The 13,421-nt window shown below is 40.3% G+C and overlaps 1 long non-coding RNA gene across 1 annotated transcript; it reads left to right on the top strand.

The window, feature by feature from the left end:
* The first annotated feature begins 8,614 nt into the window (after positions 1-8,614).
* On the top strand, positions 8,615-9,330 carry LOC116708712 (uncharacterized). The gene is made up of 2 exons (XR_004336751.1): positions 8,615-8,845; positions 8,924-9,330. It is a non-coding gene; the product is annotated as an uncharacterized LOC116708712 (long non-coding RNA).
* The last annotated feature ends 4,091 nt before the right edge of the window (positions 9,331-13,421 follow it).

Raw genomic sequence — 13,421 nt, 5'->3', positions numbered from 1 at the left:
AGTGATGCTCAGAAAGACAATGACAGATGTCAAAGTCGGTCAACTGATTGACCCGTCACACATCAGCTCTTTAGTTCGACCTCTGGTGGGGCACAGGAGGATTCACTTGACCTCTCTAAGAACTACCGGCGCATTTACATTGTGCTTATTTCATTTTAGCTAACTTCACTACATAGTCACATTTAGCTTACAGAACGAGCGCCAAGCTGCCAAATAAACAAATAAAAATAAATAAGTAAACTGACCAATAACATTTAGGCTCAGGATGTACATGTTCCCACTCCCATAGAGTTACACAGATGTGGCTACATTTAAGATGTTTTGACACAAAAGGCCTTTTTTTTCTCTCCACAATTTTGCTTATAGTAAAGAAGGTTAGATAATAAAAAATCCAATCCCATTTTTCTTTTTTTTTTATACTTAAAGGAAAATCTTAAGGTACGCAGTGTGTACAGCCGTACAGCTGCAGGCGCTACTGCAGAATGTGGCTGGTGTCCATAAGAGCAAGGATATTCTCCGGTGTTCTCCTCTCTGTCACTGTTGGCAGAGAGTCCAGCCTTGTGCCGACCACTGGGACGGCCCACCTGAATTGTTTCTCCAAGGAGAAATAGCGATAAAGTATAGCAGGGAGTTTTTGGAGACAGACCAGGAACAATAAAGAGAATGCTACAACTGTTGGCTGAACACAGGGAGAAATGCATTGAAATGTGTGAGCCTAAACAATGGGAAGATTCAGCTGACTGAGCAGCCGTCACCTGGGTAGCTCACACTGGTATGTGGACATTGCTGATTCTTTAGTTGTTATGTGAAACAGGTATTTTGAAGGTGTTTAGCAAAGAAATATTTTTGTGGTGTCTTTATGTCTTAAGACAATTATTATTTGAAATCACAATTTTTGAAATTGATGCTTATATAAACAAACACCCTGGTATCATCCATTTTAGAACTGGCATTTACAGCAAAGAATAATTATTCCTAATAATAAAGCTGAAGCAATCGTAAACAAATTTATTGAATAACATGTCTCCTCCTTCGCTGTCGCATATTAGGCTCCAGCATATTAGCACTCATGTTGTGTTTAAAGGCGGCTCGGAAAAACAGGTTACGACGTGTTAACAATGGATTAAACAGTTTTAACTGCTGAAAAAAGTGACAAAAGGCACAGATATGGGAAGTCCGGACGCCCCTACTGTATCAAATCGATATAGGAATAACAGAGAATTGGCCACTTTATGGTAAAAACAACAGTTTCCAGTCCAGGGGGGACACGGCTGAGTACCCGCCCATGCCGCCGGGCCTGATGGGGGGGCTCATGCCCCAACAATATGCTGCTTATGCGGCGGTTTCATATCAGAAACCGCCACTGACTTGTAGTTCATGCTTATTCAAACTATACTGATATGTTTCCACAAAACTTGTCAACAAAACCTTTTGGTATTTTGAAGACTTCTGTTAGCACCCTGAGGTTTGTTTTGAGGGGGGACTTGCTGAACATCCTGACCATGTTGTCAGTTGCTTTGAATATCCTCAGATAAAGGTTGTCACAAGGTGTCCTAATCTTTTCATGGCCTCATATTAAAAATTTTCTTAAAGGAGGCATTTTGTCAGTTATTGCCAGATATGTTTTTTTAATTACTTTTATTATAAATCTTGGATTTTGTTTCTTACTGATTTGTTATTTTTCACGATACTTGCCATCTTGGCTACTATCATGTGCTCTGAGGATTGTTCAGATACTTTAATGATGATGTATTCTACATGATCCTCAGTAAAATCCTTGCAAGGCACAGAAAGGAGAATGCTGCATATGAGGGAGAAAGAAAGCCTGGACAGTATCCAGCTCTGCTGGTGTCTGTGATTACTCATTCTGGCTTATTTGCTCTTTTAGAAATACGTATTACTTTTTCTGATTCGTTGATTCTTTGCCATCCTACTTCAATTATCTTTTGATATCTACTCAGTTTGCCAAATTAGTGACTGACTCTCCACAGTAGGATGTTACATGTTACAAAGCAGCACCAGTTCACCATTTCCATTTCCCCAAATCCTGGCTAGAAAGAATCAGTACTGTGTGTTCCCTCTCATGTCCTGTATCTCCTTTAGCCTTTGCTCCAATAGACACCAAGTCACAATGAAGACAAATATGTCCTCCCCCTCTTATTGGGAAACGTGTTGAGTTGTGTGTATGTTGGAAAAAGGCCTATGAACGTCTCCAGATAAAGATTCTGCTCTAATATTGAGTTGCTGTGTAGTGTAGGTCCACAGGATTCATCCTTTGCCCAATGTTTTTTTCTTAATCATGTCCAAACTATTTTCACTGGACCTCTGTGCTCCAACCTTTCAGTCAGCAATGATAGATGGGGAGAAGACGTTGAATACCAGGTGCTTTCATTTGGCTGTTGCCTATTACACATATAATAGACTGAATATTCAGCTGCATGTACTCTATGGAGACATGCAAGTTATTTCAGAGGAGACTGATGAATTATATCTGTGTAGCTCCCAAATGACACAAAACGAACACTGCCTGAATGTAACACCAGATGAACCCCATGAGTTGAGCTACAACTCAGAGTTGTCCTCAAGCAGGATCTGCAGTTAATCATTTCAGTAGAAATTGACAATCTATTTAGCTATACAGTAGTGATATAATTAATAGTTCCTGACATTATAATGATGATGCCATCATTATAATGGTTCCTGAATATAATGATTATAACCAATATAATTAATGATTGAGTATGAGAACGAGTACTTAAGTTTAGGTACTCATGATACCAAGTAATTGCTACTTATATAATACGCAATAAATTTTGAAAACAAATTTATTTTATTTATAACAGGGTGCCCATTCTTCTTTTTAAGCCTACAGTCCCACTGACTGTTTTAATAAGTCATAAATAGAGAAATACAGATTGTTTAGTTTAAAAATGCTTTATCAAATTACTTGTTAAAAGACTTTTTGGTAGAGTTCAAAGGTGGAAGATGGAGATTCCCAGGTTCAGGTGACATGTCTGAGATTTCCACTTGACCCGCCTTACAACTGCGGGAGGGTAAAAAGTCCACTTATTCGTTTTTAGCTAGCTTCACTGTATATGTAACTTACAGAAAGAGTGCCAAGCTGCCAAATAGACAAAACTAAACTTCCCAATAGCAGGGTGTAGGACGGACATGGCACAGACTCACACAGACATGGGCTACAGGCAGGATGTTTGACAAAATACTTTTTTTTAACTTAAAGGAATATTTCAAGATATGCACAGTGCTTACAGTCGTACAACTGCAGGCGCTACTTTGAACAGAGGAACAGGTTATTTCAGGCAGCTAAAATATTTGGTTCCCCCTCATAACTTTGGCAAATATTGAGCAAATACTTTCAAACTTACAGGATTTATTGTTGATGAAGAGGGGAATAAGCATGATAAAAGACTTGCTGGTAATTTAATTAACTCCCATGGGGGGCGGGAACAGATTATTTCAGGTGGCTAAAATATTTGGTTCCCCCATCATAACTTTGGCATATAATCAGCAAATGTTACCATATTTACAGGATTTATTGTTGATGATGAGAAAAATAAACACAGTTAAGAGTTTGTGAAAAAATAATTAGCACCCATATTATAGAGGGGGAACAGATTATTTCAGGTGGGTGAAATATTTTGTCCCCCACTCCCCCCCAAGTAATTTTGGAATATAGTCAGCAAATGTTACCAAATCTCATCATGGATTTTTCATGGATTTATCATGGATTTATTATTCATGATGAGAGGAATAAACACAGTTAAAGACTTGCTGGTAAATTAATTTGCTCCCATGTTAGATTAAGGCAGCTAAAATATTTTGTTCCCCCTCATATCTTTGGCAAATAAAGAGCAAATGTTTTCAAAATCTCAATGATTATGTGTGATAGTATGACTGAGCCACCAAAAATTAACAACTAGAAATTTCTTTTATCGAGCAATCTGTCATATTTTACTGTATTTTCCAGAAAGCCTACACTCTCATTTTTAAGGAAGTATTAATTTTTTGTGCCCTGCTATCAGTCAGCTTCCATCTTCTTATACCAGCAATGAAAAATTATAAATACACACAATGTGTTGTAACCCTGTGTTTGGTGACTGACATTTAATTGTCAGGCTTCAGTGACGAAAGTCGGGAAAAGACAGATTCTCTTGGCAATTTAAAAAACAACACAAAACAGTATAAGAACTCCACACAAAACCTTGTATATTTATTTATTTTACAATTTTGTTAGCTGCCGATTAAACTTAAAGTTATAACCTTGGCATGATTATATGAGTTGTTTTACCAAGAAATCAATCAGAAGCTGCGTGAAAATGATTGGATCTGCCTCTCTGGTTGCCCCCGACACAGGGGAAACAGATTTTCACAGGGGAACAGAACTTCGCACAAGACCGGCATGAAAAAAAAAAAAAAAACAGTTTAGAAAAACACACCTTACTATAAACCGCAGTGTTCGAAGTGTGAAGTAGTAGCAGTTTATAATCCAAAATTTAAGGTAATTATGAGTTTTGATGTATCACAAACAACAATTGTTTAGTTAAAAGGAAAATTACAACATATTCAGGCCAACATGTTCAACTAATCCTGTATCCCTTTAAGAAACTCTTGCTGTTTCTGACACTCCGCCTTCAGCACATCATCACATTAACATTCCTCTTTTAAGTGTTTACGAACATTCTATGGAGGACTGGACTCCATTCTATGGATTAATAGAACATCTATGGATGTTCTATTAATAGCAGTTAATATACCTTCTACTAACTAAGCAGTTATGTTAACTGCTTAGTTAATATAATGAGCTAAGCAGATGTGGAGTTCCATTAGGAGTTTGCTAACTGCTGCTGACTAGTCTGAAGGAGCAGAGTGGGAGAGTAGCGGGGGAGGGTTGGTCTGTAATGTAAAAGCTTGGCAAACTGCATCCCCGAGGTGGAGTTGCTTGTGGAAGGCGGTGCTGGGTTCTCCCAAGCCTTTTGCAAACCTGAATGGTTGCTATGGGAGATTCAAGGATTTCTCAAACATGCATGAAAGAATGAAAGCAACAATCCAGGTATATTTTTGAGGAGGGAATAACATTATAAGATTATATAAATCTCAAAAAAATAAATTTTACATAATATTGCTCCTTTAACACATTTTCCTCCATTTTTTCCTGAACTTGGGATCCAGAGGCAAAGCCAGGAATCTTGGGCCCCATGACAAAAAATTCCATTGGGCCCCCCTTTCGCAGAGGCTGTTACAGTTTCTTAAGTCTATCTGACCCATCAGAAGTGCCACAATTTTAACGGCTTGCAACTGCTGTGCTTTCTTTGGTTCAATTCTGATACTAGCACTATATTCACTGCTAGTGAATTTTACATGAAACAGTCCACATAAAATACAGCAAATAGGTTGCTTACATTTTTTTATTATTAGTGTTAGCTTATTGAAATGTCTCTCCCCAGTCACAAGCAATGTGTAAAATATACATGAAGCAATCCAGACTTCTAAAAAAATGCTACGTAGTTGCATGTTGTTCAAGCTGCAGAATATAACTTTAATTAAAAAAAATGTTTTTTTCATATCTGTTAAAGCAGTCACCATGTCATGACAGTTTGCTATGAAACAGATAATCTGTGAACAGATCAATCTCCTCCACCTCCTCCCTGAGCTGCTAAAGAAATGCAATGTTTTGACCAAAAACAATCAATCAGAACCAGGACAGTCTTAGCGCTGTCAGTCAACCTCATTCACTTACTTCTAGAGGGGCTAATGGAAAATTTTATAAAGATTGTTTGAATTTCTGTGAGTAATAAATACATAGTTTTTGTTGTGTAATTGTAAAGAGAGTAGAGAGATAGGAAAAATCCCTGTAGTGATGCTAACTAGGTTGCCACTGAACACAGTGTTGCTGTATGGGGGGGAGGCATTATGCTGGTATCGGGGTTAGAGCTGCTGCTGACTGACTTGTCTGTTGTTAAGTGTGTTAAGAGGTGCAGTGACATGTTAAATGTATGAATATGATGTTAAAATCTTTCCTTCATTCATTAATTCTAGTGAAATGGAGTCAAACAGTAGTCTGTAGCTAAGCTAAATAATCTCACAGTCTACTCACGTCTCTTGGAGAAAAACTGGGTTATAAATTGACACTTGTCTTTCTCTCTCTCTCTCTCTTTGAAAACCTGATTTTATTATTTTTCAAGGCAGCATAGTAACTGCCACAGTCGCTCTTGTCTTCTACTGACTGCTGCTGAACACAGTCAAGCTCATTCAGCAGGAACAAATCATTTCAGTCAGACACAGGGGCTTCAGTGAAAATATGGATGTGTGATTTTTGGTCTGGGAGGGGGTAACATTTAATTTTTACTGATAAAACTATTTTAAAAACACTATGTGATTAATTTTATAATTGACAGTGTCCCCAATGTTTTTCTATTTCTGTAAGAAAAATAAAACAATTTGTTGTGGACGGGGTCCCCTGTCGGTCAAGGGCCCTTGGAATTGTCCTAACTTTTCCCCCCTATACAGTGCTCCTGCTGGGATCAAACTGTAACTTAGTGGAATGAAAAAGAGCAGCACGACCACAGCAGGCATGTTTAAAGCTGATAAGAATGTGATGATGGTGTGTCAGCTGCACTAAATAAAGTGCAGCTGGCAGTAACATATCAGTTACATATCAATGATCAGTTCAACTAACTCAAAGCTGGTATGAAATCATAGTGAAACATCCTTGATGAGCATCACCTCCTTTAACTCTTCCCAACAAAAACTCTTTGAGCTTTTGTTAGTTTGTGGTAGTGATTCTGACTCACAGTGTGTGTGGGAGTTTAGAGGAGCTGCAGGAGAGGTTACCTTGAACTCCTGTACCCTCAGTCCCCTGGAAATCCTTTCCTTGTCTGGGAAACCTACTGGGTTTTTTATTCTCCGGCAGAACATGAGCTGCTCTCTCACATGATGGCAGAAAGTCCTCAATGAGAATGCTGAAGTAATAACAGATCCAAAAATGTTACTTTTGAAAAGGTTTATATTCTTACAAAACCTACTTCCTTATACACATAACATAAACATAGACATGAATATATGTAGATATAGAAAAGTCCGTCAGTTCTGCATTAAAAGTTTAATTGACATTTTTCATCTGTTTGCTGAATGCACGTTTTTGAGTTTGGTGCAAAGCCTGAATGAATGGATGTATTTCCTTCTAACACAAAGAGTAACTGTAATTCTCCAAGACTAAGTGGCTGTATTATCATTTCCTGAAATGCTAGGTAGAGTGGTTCAGAAAGACTGATATGTTCTTTGGTCCTACAAGACTAAGCATGGTTCCTCTTTTAAAAGTGCAGTACCAAGGTTTAAAGTATACATATTTTTCAACAAATAAAACTTGTCCTCATGTTTGTTTGTTTTTTTCAGTTTTAGACTATTGCTAATCCTGTTTTTTCTCTGACCATTGCACACTCTGACCTTGAGCTTAATCTCTTGGGAAGACCGACATCTTATTACATAACTTTTTTGATCTAAAGTGAAGGAGCGTAGGCTACAATTTGCCTTGCAATGTTTCACAAATTGATGTGAAACAGCAGCGGTATATTATATCAGTTCAATAATTAGTTTGCTTAATTAGCAACATTCACCTGGTTCTTTCCTTCTTAAATCCTATGCAAATCATAACAGTGTTCTTCATATTTTAAACACGGCTTCTCCATTTTAGCTTCATCACGTTTGACAGTGTGGTATCTCCTGCTTTCTGTTCACACTTAAACAACTTTACCTCCAACAGAACAGATAATTTCATTGCTTAATGAAAATGTATGATACATGTAGCCTTAAAAGTGAAAAAGGTCTCCTTCCTTTGACTGTAATTTTTCACAGGGACAAAAAATAATGTCAGCCAAAGACTGATGACGATAGGCACCAACAGTCAAGAATGGAGGATGGATGGATGGATGGATGGATGGATGAATGGATGGATGGATGGATGGATGGATGGATGGATGGATGGATGGATGGATGGATGGATGGATGGATGGAACCAGACTTTTAAGGAAAATGCATTCATGGGTTTAACAGTGGAATTGGGTAAATGGATTGTGACAACAAAAACTTGCTAAATCTCTGACCAAAGCCAAACAACTTATTTTTAGTACAGTGAAATAAATACTTTTCGATCGGATGATTTTACTTCACAGAAACAAGAAATTTTAACAGTATATTCATTAAACAGCATAGAGACCTTAGTTTTTATTAGAGAACCACCCACAACAATCCCATTCTTCAACTAGCATTCAACAAGCAAGTTAAGTAGCAACTTGTTTCTCAACTTGCTCGGGTTGGTCAATCTGACATGTGATCGATTTGATCCTGCAAGTTTTCAGTAGGGTGGAAGTCAGAACTGCAGGCAAGCCAGTCTACTAATTCCTTCATAGAAAGTACCTCTGGATCACTGCTTCAGTCTTTTTTTGTGTCTGCTTCTCAGAGCCCCGGTCGCTTGTGGTATATGACTGTTCACACTGACTTGTACTGGAGGATTCTTCATGTTGAAGCATAGTTTTCCTTTACCCTGTCATTATTTGCGTGCTCAGTATGAGGGAAGTCAATGACAGTAAACAAATGTGTATGTCGGGTTCTTGGGGTCTTGGTCCTTTTTTCCTTTTTGTTTTTCTTTTCCCCTCTTCCTGGTGTGAGTCTGTAGCAACACTGTGGCCCACTAGATGGAGCCAGAGGCTGTCTACCTGGGAGGCGCGCCCATGGGTTTTACGCACCTGGCGGTCATCATCCCATCATCCTCTGGAGGTTAAAGAAGCTGACTGCCAGCACTTCGACGCCGGAGTGTTTTACCTGCTTGGTACACTGAGTCCCTCGAAGCTAGTCCTCTGAGCTTTTTTCCTCTAAGTAACTCTTCGTTGTCCTCTGTGTTCTTCAGGAATCGCTTACTCCTCGAGACGATTTGGATTCTCCAGAGTGACTTCCATCCTGGCTTTTTGGTTAAAGCCCTCCTCGTGACGCCGTGGACGGTACCCATTGGTTGCCCGAGTCCCGTTTTCACCTCTCCCGTCAGATCTCAAGATTCTCAGTTGTCATCGGCTGGCAGTCGGACCTCACCTCCACCTCCGTCAAATCATCGCTTACCTGCCCGCCCTCCACCGCAGCCTCCTTGCCTAGGATCCCGCTCGTTTATGGAAGCCGGATCCGTTGACTTCAGCCTGGAACCCACAGACTACCTCCCTGATTGTGATCATTCTTTCCCAATTTTCCGCTGTCTTCCAGACTCCACCCCAGGATCCCCACCATATCACATTACTTTGCTTCAGTAAAAAAATCTTTAACTGATTTCTGTTCCCTGTGGTGTTCTGCATGTGGGCAAAAGCTTTAACGCCAACATGACAGTGTATTAACTTTACATGCAGTGCATTTATGTTTATTTATATAGCACCAAATAACAGATCTCAACTCAAGAGCACATTACAAAAAAGTCAATTTAATCCAATCATACATCCTATATAACAGGAAGAAACCAACAGCAGAACTTGTCTCAATTTGAAGTGCCATCTCACCCAAGTTTGACAATACAATGCATACACACAAAATAAATCAAAATGCAAGGTAAGATAGCTTTGATATTAAACTTTTTAGAGACAACTCAAAGGACTTGCACAAAGAAGATAAAAATTACATCAAGCAAATTACAATTACACAGGTTTTAAAAAGGTAGCAAATATATTTTTTAAAAACCTTGTTTTAATTGATCTCAGGCTGGATACAGTGAACAGGAAGCTTATTCCAGGTTTTTGGTGCATAAAAACTGAAAGCTGATGTTTAGTTTTAACTCTTGGAGTGTTGAGTAGGTTTGATTCAAATTATTTTAAAGGTCTTACTGGTTTATAGATTTGGAGGAGTATTTTACAGGGTTTACCACTGAAAGACAGGGCATAGTGTACCTCTTGTCTGACAGGCACGTGCATGGGGGGGAGACTGCGAGGGGGGCTTTAGCCCCTGCCCTTTTAATCCTTGATGCCCCTAGTGCCCTTTATGAGTTTTTTTTTTTTCCAAAAAATTTTATTTTAATTTTAATCTGTATGTCAGAAGGCCTGTTTGTGCCCCTCGGCAATAATATTTAGCTAAATATAATGATTTAGTAAAAATAAACTAGTCTGGCTGCCCTCAGTCTAACAATGACTCTCAGAGCCTCCATGTTGTTCAGACACCTGGTCCATGGTGAGGAGGGGCGGGAGAAGGAGGAGGGGGCGGATCTCTGTCCTCTAACTATCAAATTATGGGCAAGAATATTTTTTCATACACTGGTTTGTGAATAAAAACGTAGGTCTGATGTTGACGTTAGAAAAACAGTTTCTATTTATATTTTTATAATCGTCCTTGCAATAGCGAGAAAAAACCCGCCTCACCACTAAACACAGAAATGCTTCAGCTGTAGAGAAAACTTCTGACTTTAACTTCATCATTCTGCTAAAGGCCCGGTTCACTACAGGCAGCTTGAGTCGGTCCACTGACAGATATAAAGAATGTCTGCCTTTATATCAGACATCCTGATATAAGACATGGTACCGACTGTCACCACGAGTCGCAACGCAGCTCAAAGCCCCAGTACCACCAGGTACCACCAGGTACCACCAGGTACCACCAGGTACCACCCGGTACCACCCGGTACCGCCTGCTCTCTGTTCGCTCTGCTTCTCCTTAACGTTTCTACCAGGCGGTTTAAAGCCGCTGCTGACGGGATCTGGGCTGGAGGTTCTGGGCTGTAAATAGAAGTTATTGCAGAACCTCAAGTGTTAAAAGAAGATTCGACCCAGAGCATTTAGAGTTCACAAAATAAACATCAGAGAAAATATTGTTTCAATAATTAGAACCGCAGCAAAAAGCCAAACATGCCACTGTTAGGTTCTGGGGTTTTTGTGGGTTCTTTTTTTTCGCCTGCTGCTTCACTGTTCTACCCACTAACAATAGAACTACCAAAGATTCCCAAAATGGGAATCTTCGTCCAGGTACCAGAGAGGGGCCAGTTTGGCCCTGTCCCTAGAGCTACCAGAGAGGGGCCAGTTTGGCCCTCCAAGAGAGGGTGTGAAGAGGCGCCTTTGTTACGTAAATAAGGCCATTACTATCCTGTTCCAAGGACAGTTGAGTTCCCGAGAAGATTCCATTTTGGTTTCTTGTTTTCCCTTTTTCGTGACGCCGTGGATTATACCCACTGGTCGCCCGAGCCCCACCGTCATTTCCTTCGTCTGATCCCTAGCAGACTCCACATATCTTCAGTTGGCTGTCGGACCGCTCCTCCGTTTGTCCCACCGCACTTCAACTTACCTGTCCGCCCGCCACCGCAGAACCCTCGACTGGATTTCGAGCCGCTCCTCCACCATCTCTCGTGGAACCAGGATCTCTGTAAGGACCCACACTAGAAGACCAAAGCCTCGAACCTACAGTATCAACCCTCCCGGACGAACAAGTCCTCCACAACAAGTAAGATCATTCCTATTTATCCTCACAATCCCGCTTTCCGACTCTCCTCAAACTCATCATCTCCTCTGTCGTTCCGCAGTAAACAGACGTCGCAGTGAGCCCGTTCCAAAACCCATTTACCCATTTGTTTGCAATAAATATCATTTTACTGATTTCTGTCTCTCCTGCGGTCGTTCTGCGTGTGGGTAAAGAAGTTAGACACCAACATGACAGCCATAATGAAATGAATCAAAATGTCTCCAAAGCATCGGCGAACTGATAGGGGCCACTGGGGGATTCCAGGTAGATTCCAGAGATGCGCATCGCAACAGCTGTTCCTGCAGGGCCGGCCCAAGGTAATATGGGGCCTTAGACAGAACCCCCCTCCCTCCGGAACTTGTCCTACTAAGAACCTCAGCATCACTAACATGTTTAAATATAAATAAGGTGAAGTCTGTGAGAGGGAGACCAGGTTTATTGGCAGAGTTTAAAATCAATCACTGATTATTGGTTATTTGGTGTGATGTATTTGTGAACAAACCCAATTCAAACAAAAAGATTACACCATATTGTAGCCATGGTAACACAACAATCAAATTATCAAGATGATTCTTTAAACTTTTACAAAGTAAACTTCCTAATTAAATCCTAAATGTACTATTTATTTTTCTCAGCTGAATTCATTAAATAAAATGTAATAACATTGTCATTCTCTATAAATGATGCTACAGGTTTAGATATACGGTCTGTGTTACAATTAAACAATTTCTAGGGGCCCCTGAGTGTCTGGAGGCCCCTGAATGGCCCCTACCAGCAGCTACTGAGTTTTCTTTGCCTTGATATCCCAGTCTTATAATTTTAGGTCTTAGAGGTGCTAACATCAAACTATTATATAGAGTTAACCCCTTTGAGTTTTTTGATCTATAAATCAGTCTGCAGCCAGGTTGTTCTAGAGGTTAAATAGATATTATTAGGGCTTAATTAGTAAAATGGCAGCAATTTTGCTTATTTCATAACTTTTTAACCAGAGACCTTCTCTCCTCTGATCTGATTAACAGCTACAGTCTCAGATCAACTCAGCCCTCCAGGACTGTCAGCAGCAGAAACAGAAACTTTATACCTGTTGGGGAAAATAGACTATATTTGCTTTGCATTTCCCCGCATGATGGCAATGATATAGTAGGATCCAATTAGATTCTTGATTAATATGGGTTGTTGCTATGTTGTTGTACGGAGTTTTTGTTCAGTGTGCCTCTGGGCACAGAGTTCAGCATGTCCAGGAGGCCCAACACAGATACTCAGAACAGAGGTTCCCCTCTGCCCGCACCTGTGAGTTGTGCTCCATCTCAGTCTGGGATAATCAGAGATTACCGCCGGAAAGCTCGCTGTCAAACTAGAGCAGGGGTGCCCAAAGTCGGTCCTTAAGGGTCAGCATCCTGCACGTTTTAGTTCTCTCCCTGGTAGTACCAACAACCTTTTCAGCGTGTCAGTGTTCTTCTTAGGCCTTCTAACGAGCCATCATTTGATTCAGGTGCGTTAAACCAGAAAGAGAACTAAAACATGCAGGATGCTGGCCCTCGAAGACCGACTTCGGGCACCCCTGAACTAAAGCTTTGTTGCGTGGTTGCTGGCGTAACATTTCCCTGTTGTAGTTGTTTCGGGCAGGAGGGGGCATAGCACGCCTGAAGAGTGGAGCGGTGCCAGAGCGTCACGGCATCAACTGCATGTGGGCAGGAGGAGTATGTTTCAGACAGATCACTCCAATCTGAGACAACACATCAAGCGGGACTCAATCAGTGGCTCCCGGTACCAAATGTGGTGACTTGGACTGTGCTTTTTATCTAAAAAATTGTTTTGAGTCCACCACTAAAGGTGGCTTGAAATAAATTATCTTGGGTTTTGGAGTTGTTTACTCCTACTTGTGCCTGAGACTGGGCATGGGACCATACTCGCACTATTATTAATAC

Source organism: Xiphophorus hellerii, chromosome 19, assembly GCF_003331165.1.
Source record: "Xiphophorus hellerii strain 12219 chromosome 19, Xiphophorus_hellerii-4.1, whole genome shotgun sequence".
In the NCBI taxonomy this organism is placed as follows: Eukaryota; Metazoa; Chordata; class Actinopteri; order Cyprinodontiformes; family Poeciliidae; genus Xiphophorus; species Xiphophorus hellerii.
The sequence above is the reverse complement of the archived record's forward strand: the minus strand, read 5'-3'. Positions and strand labels throughout refer to the sequence as shown.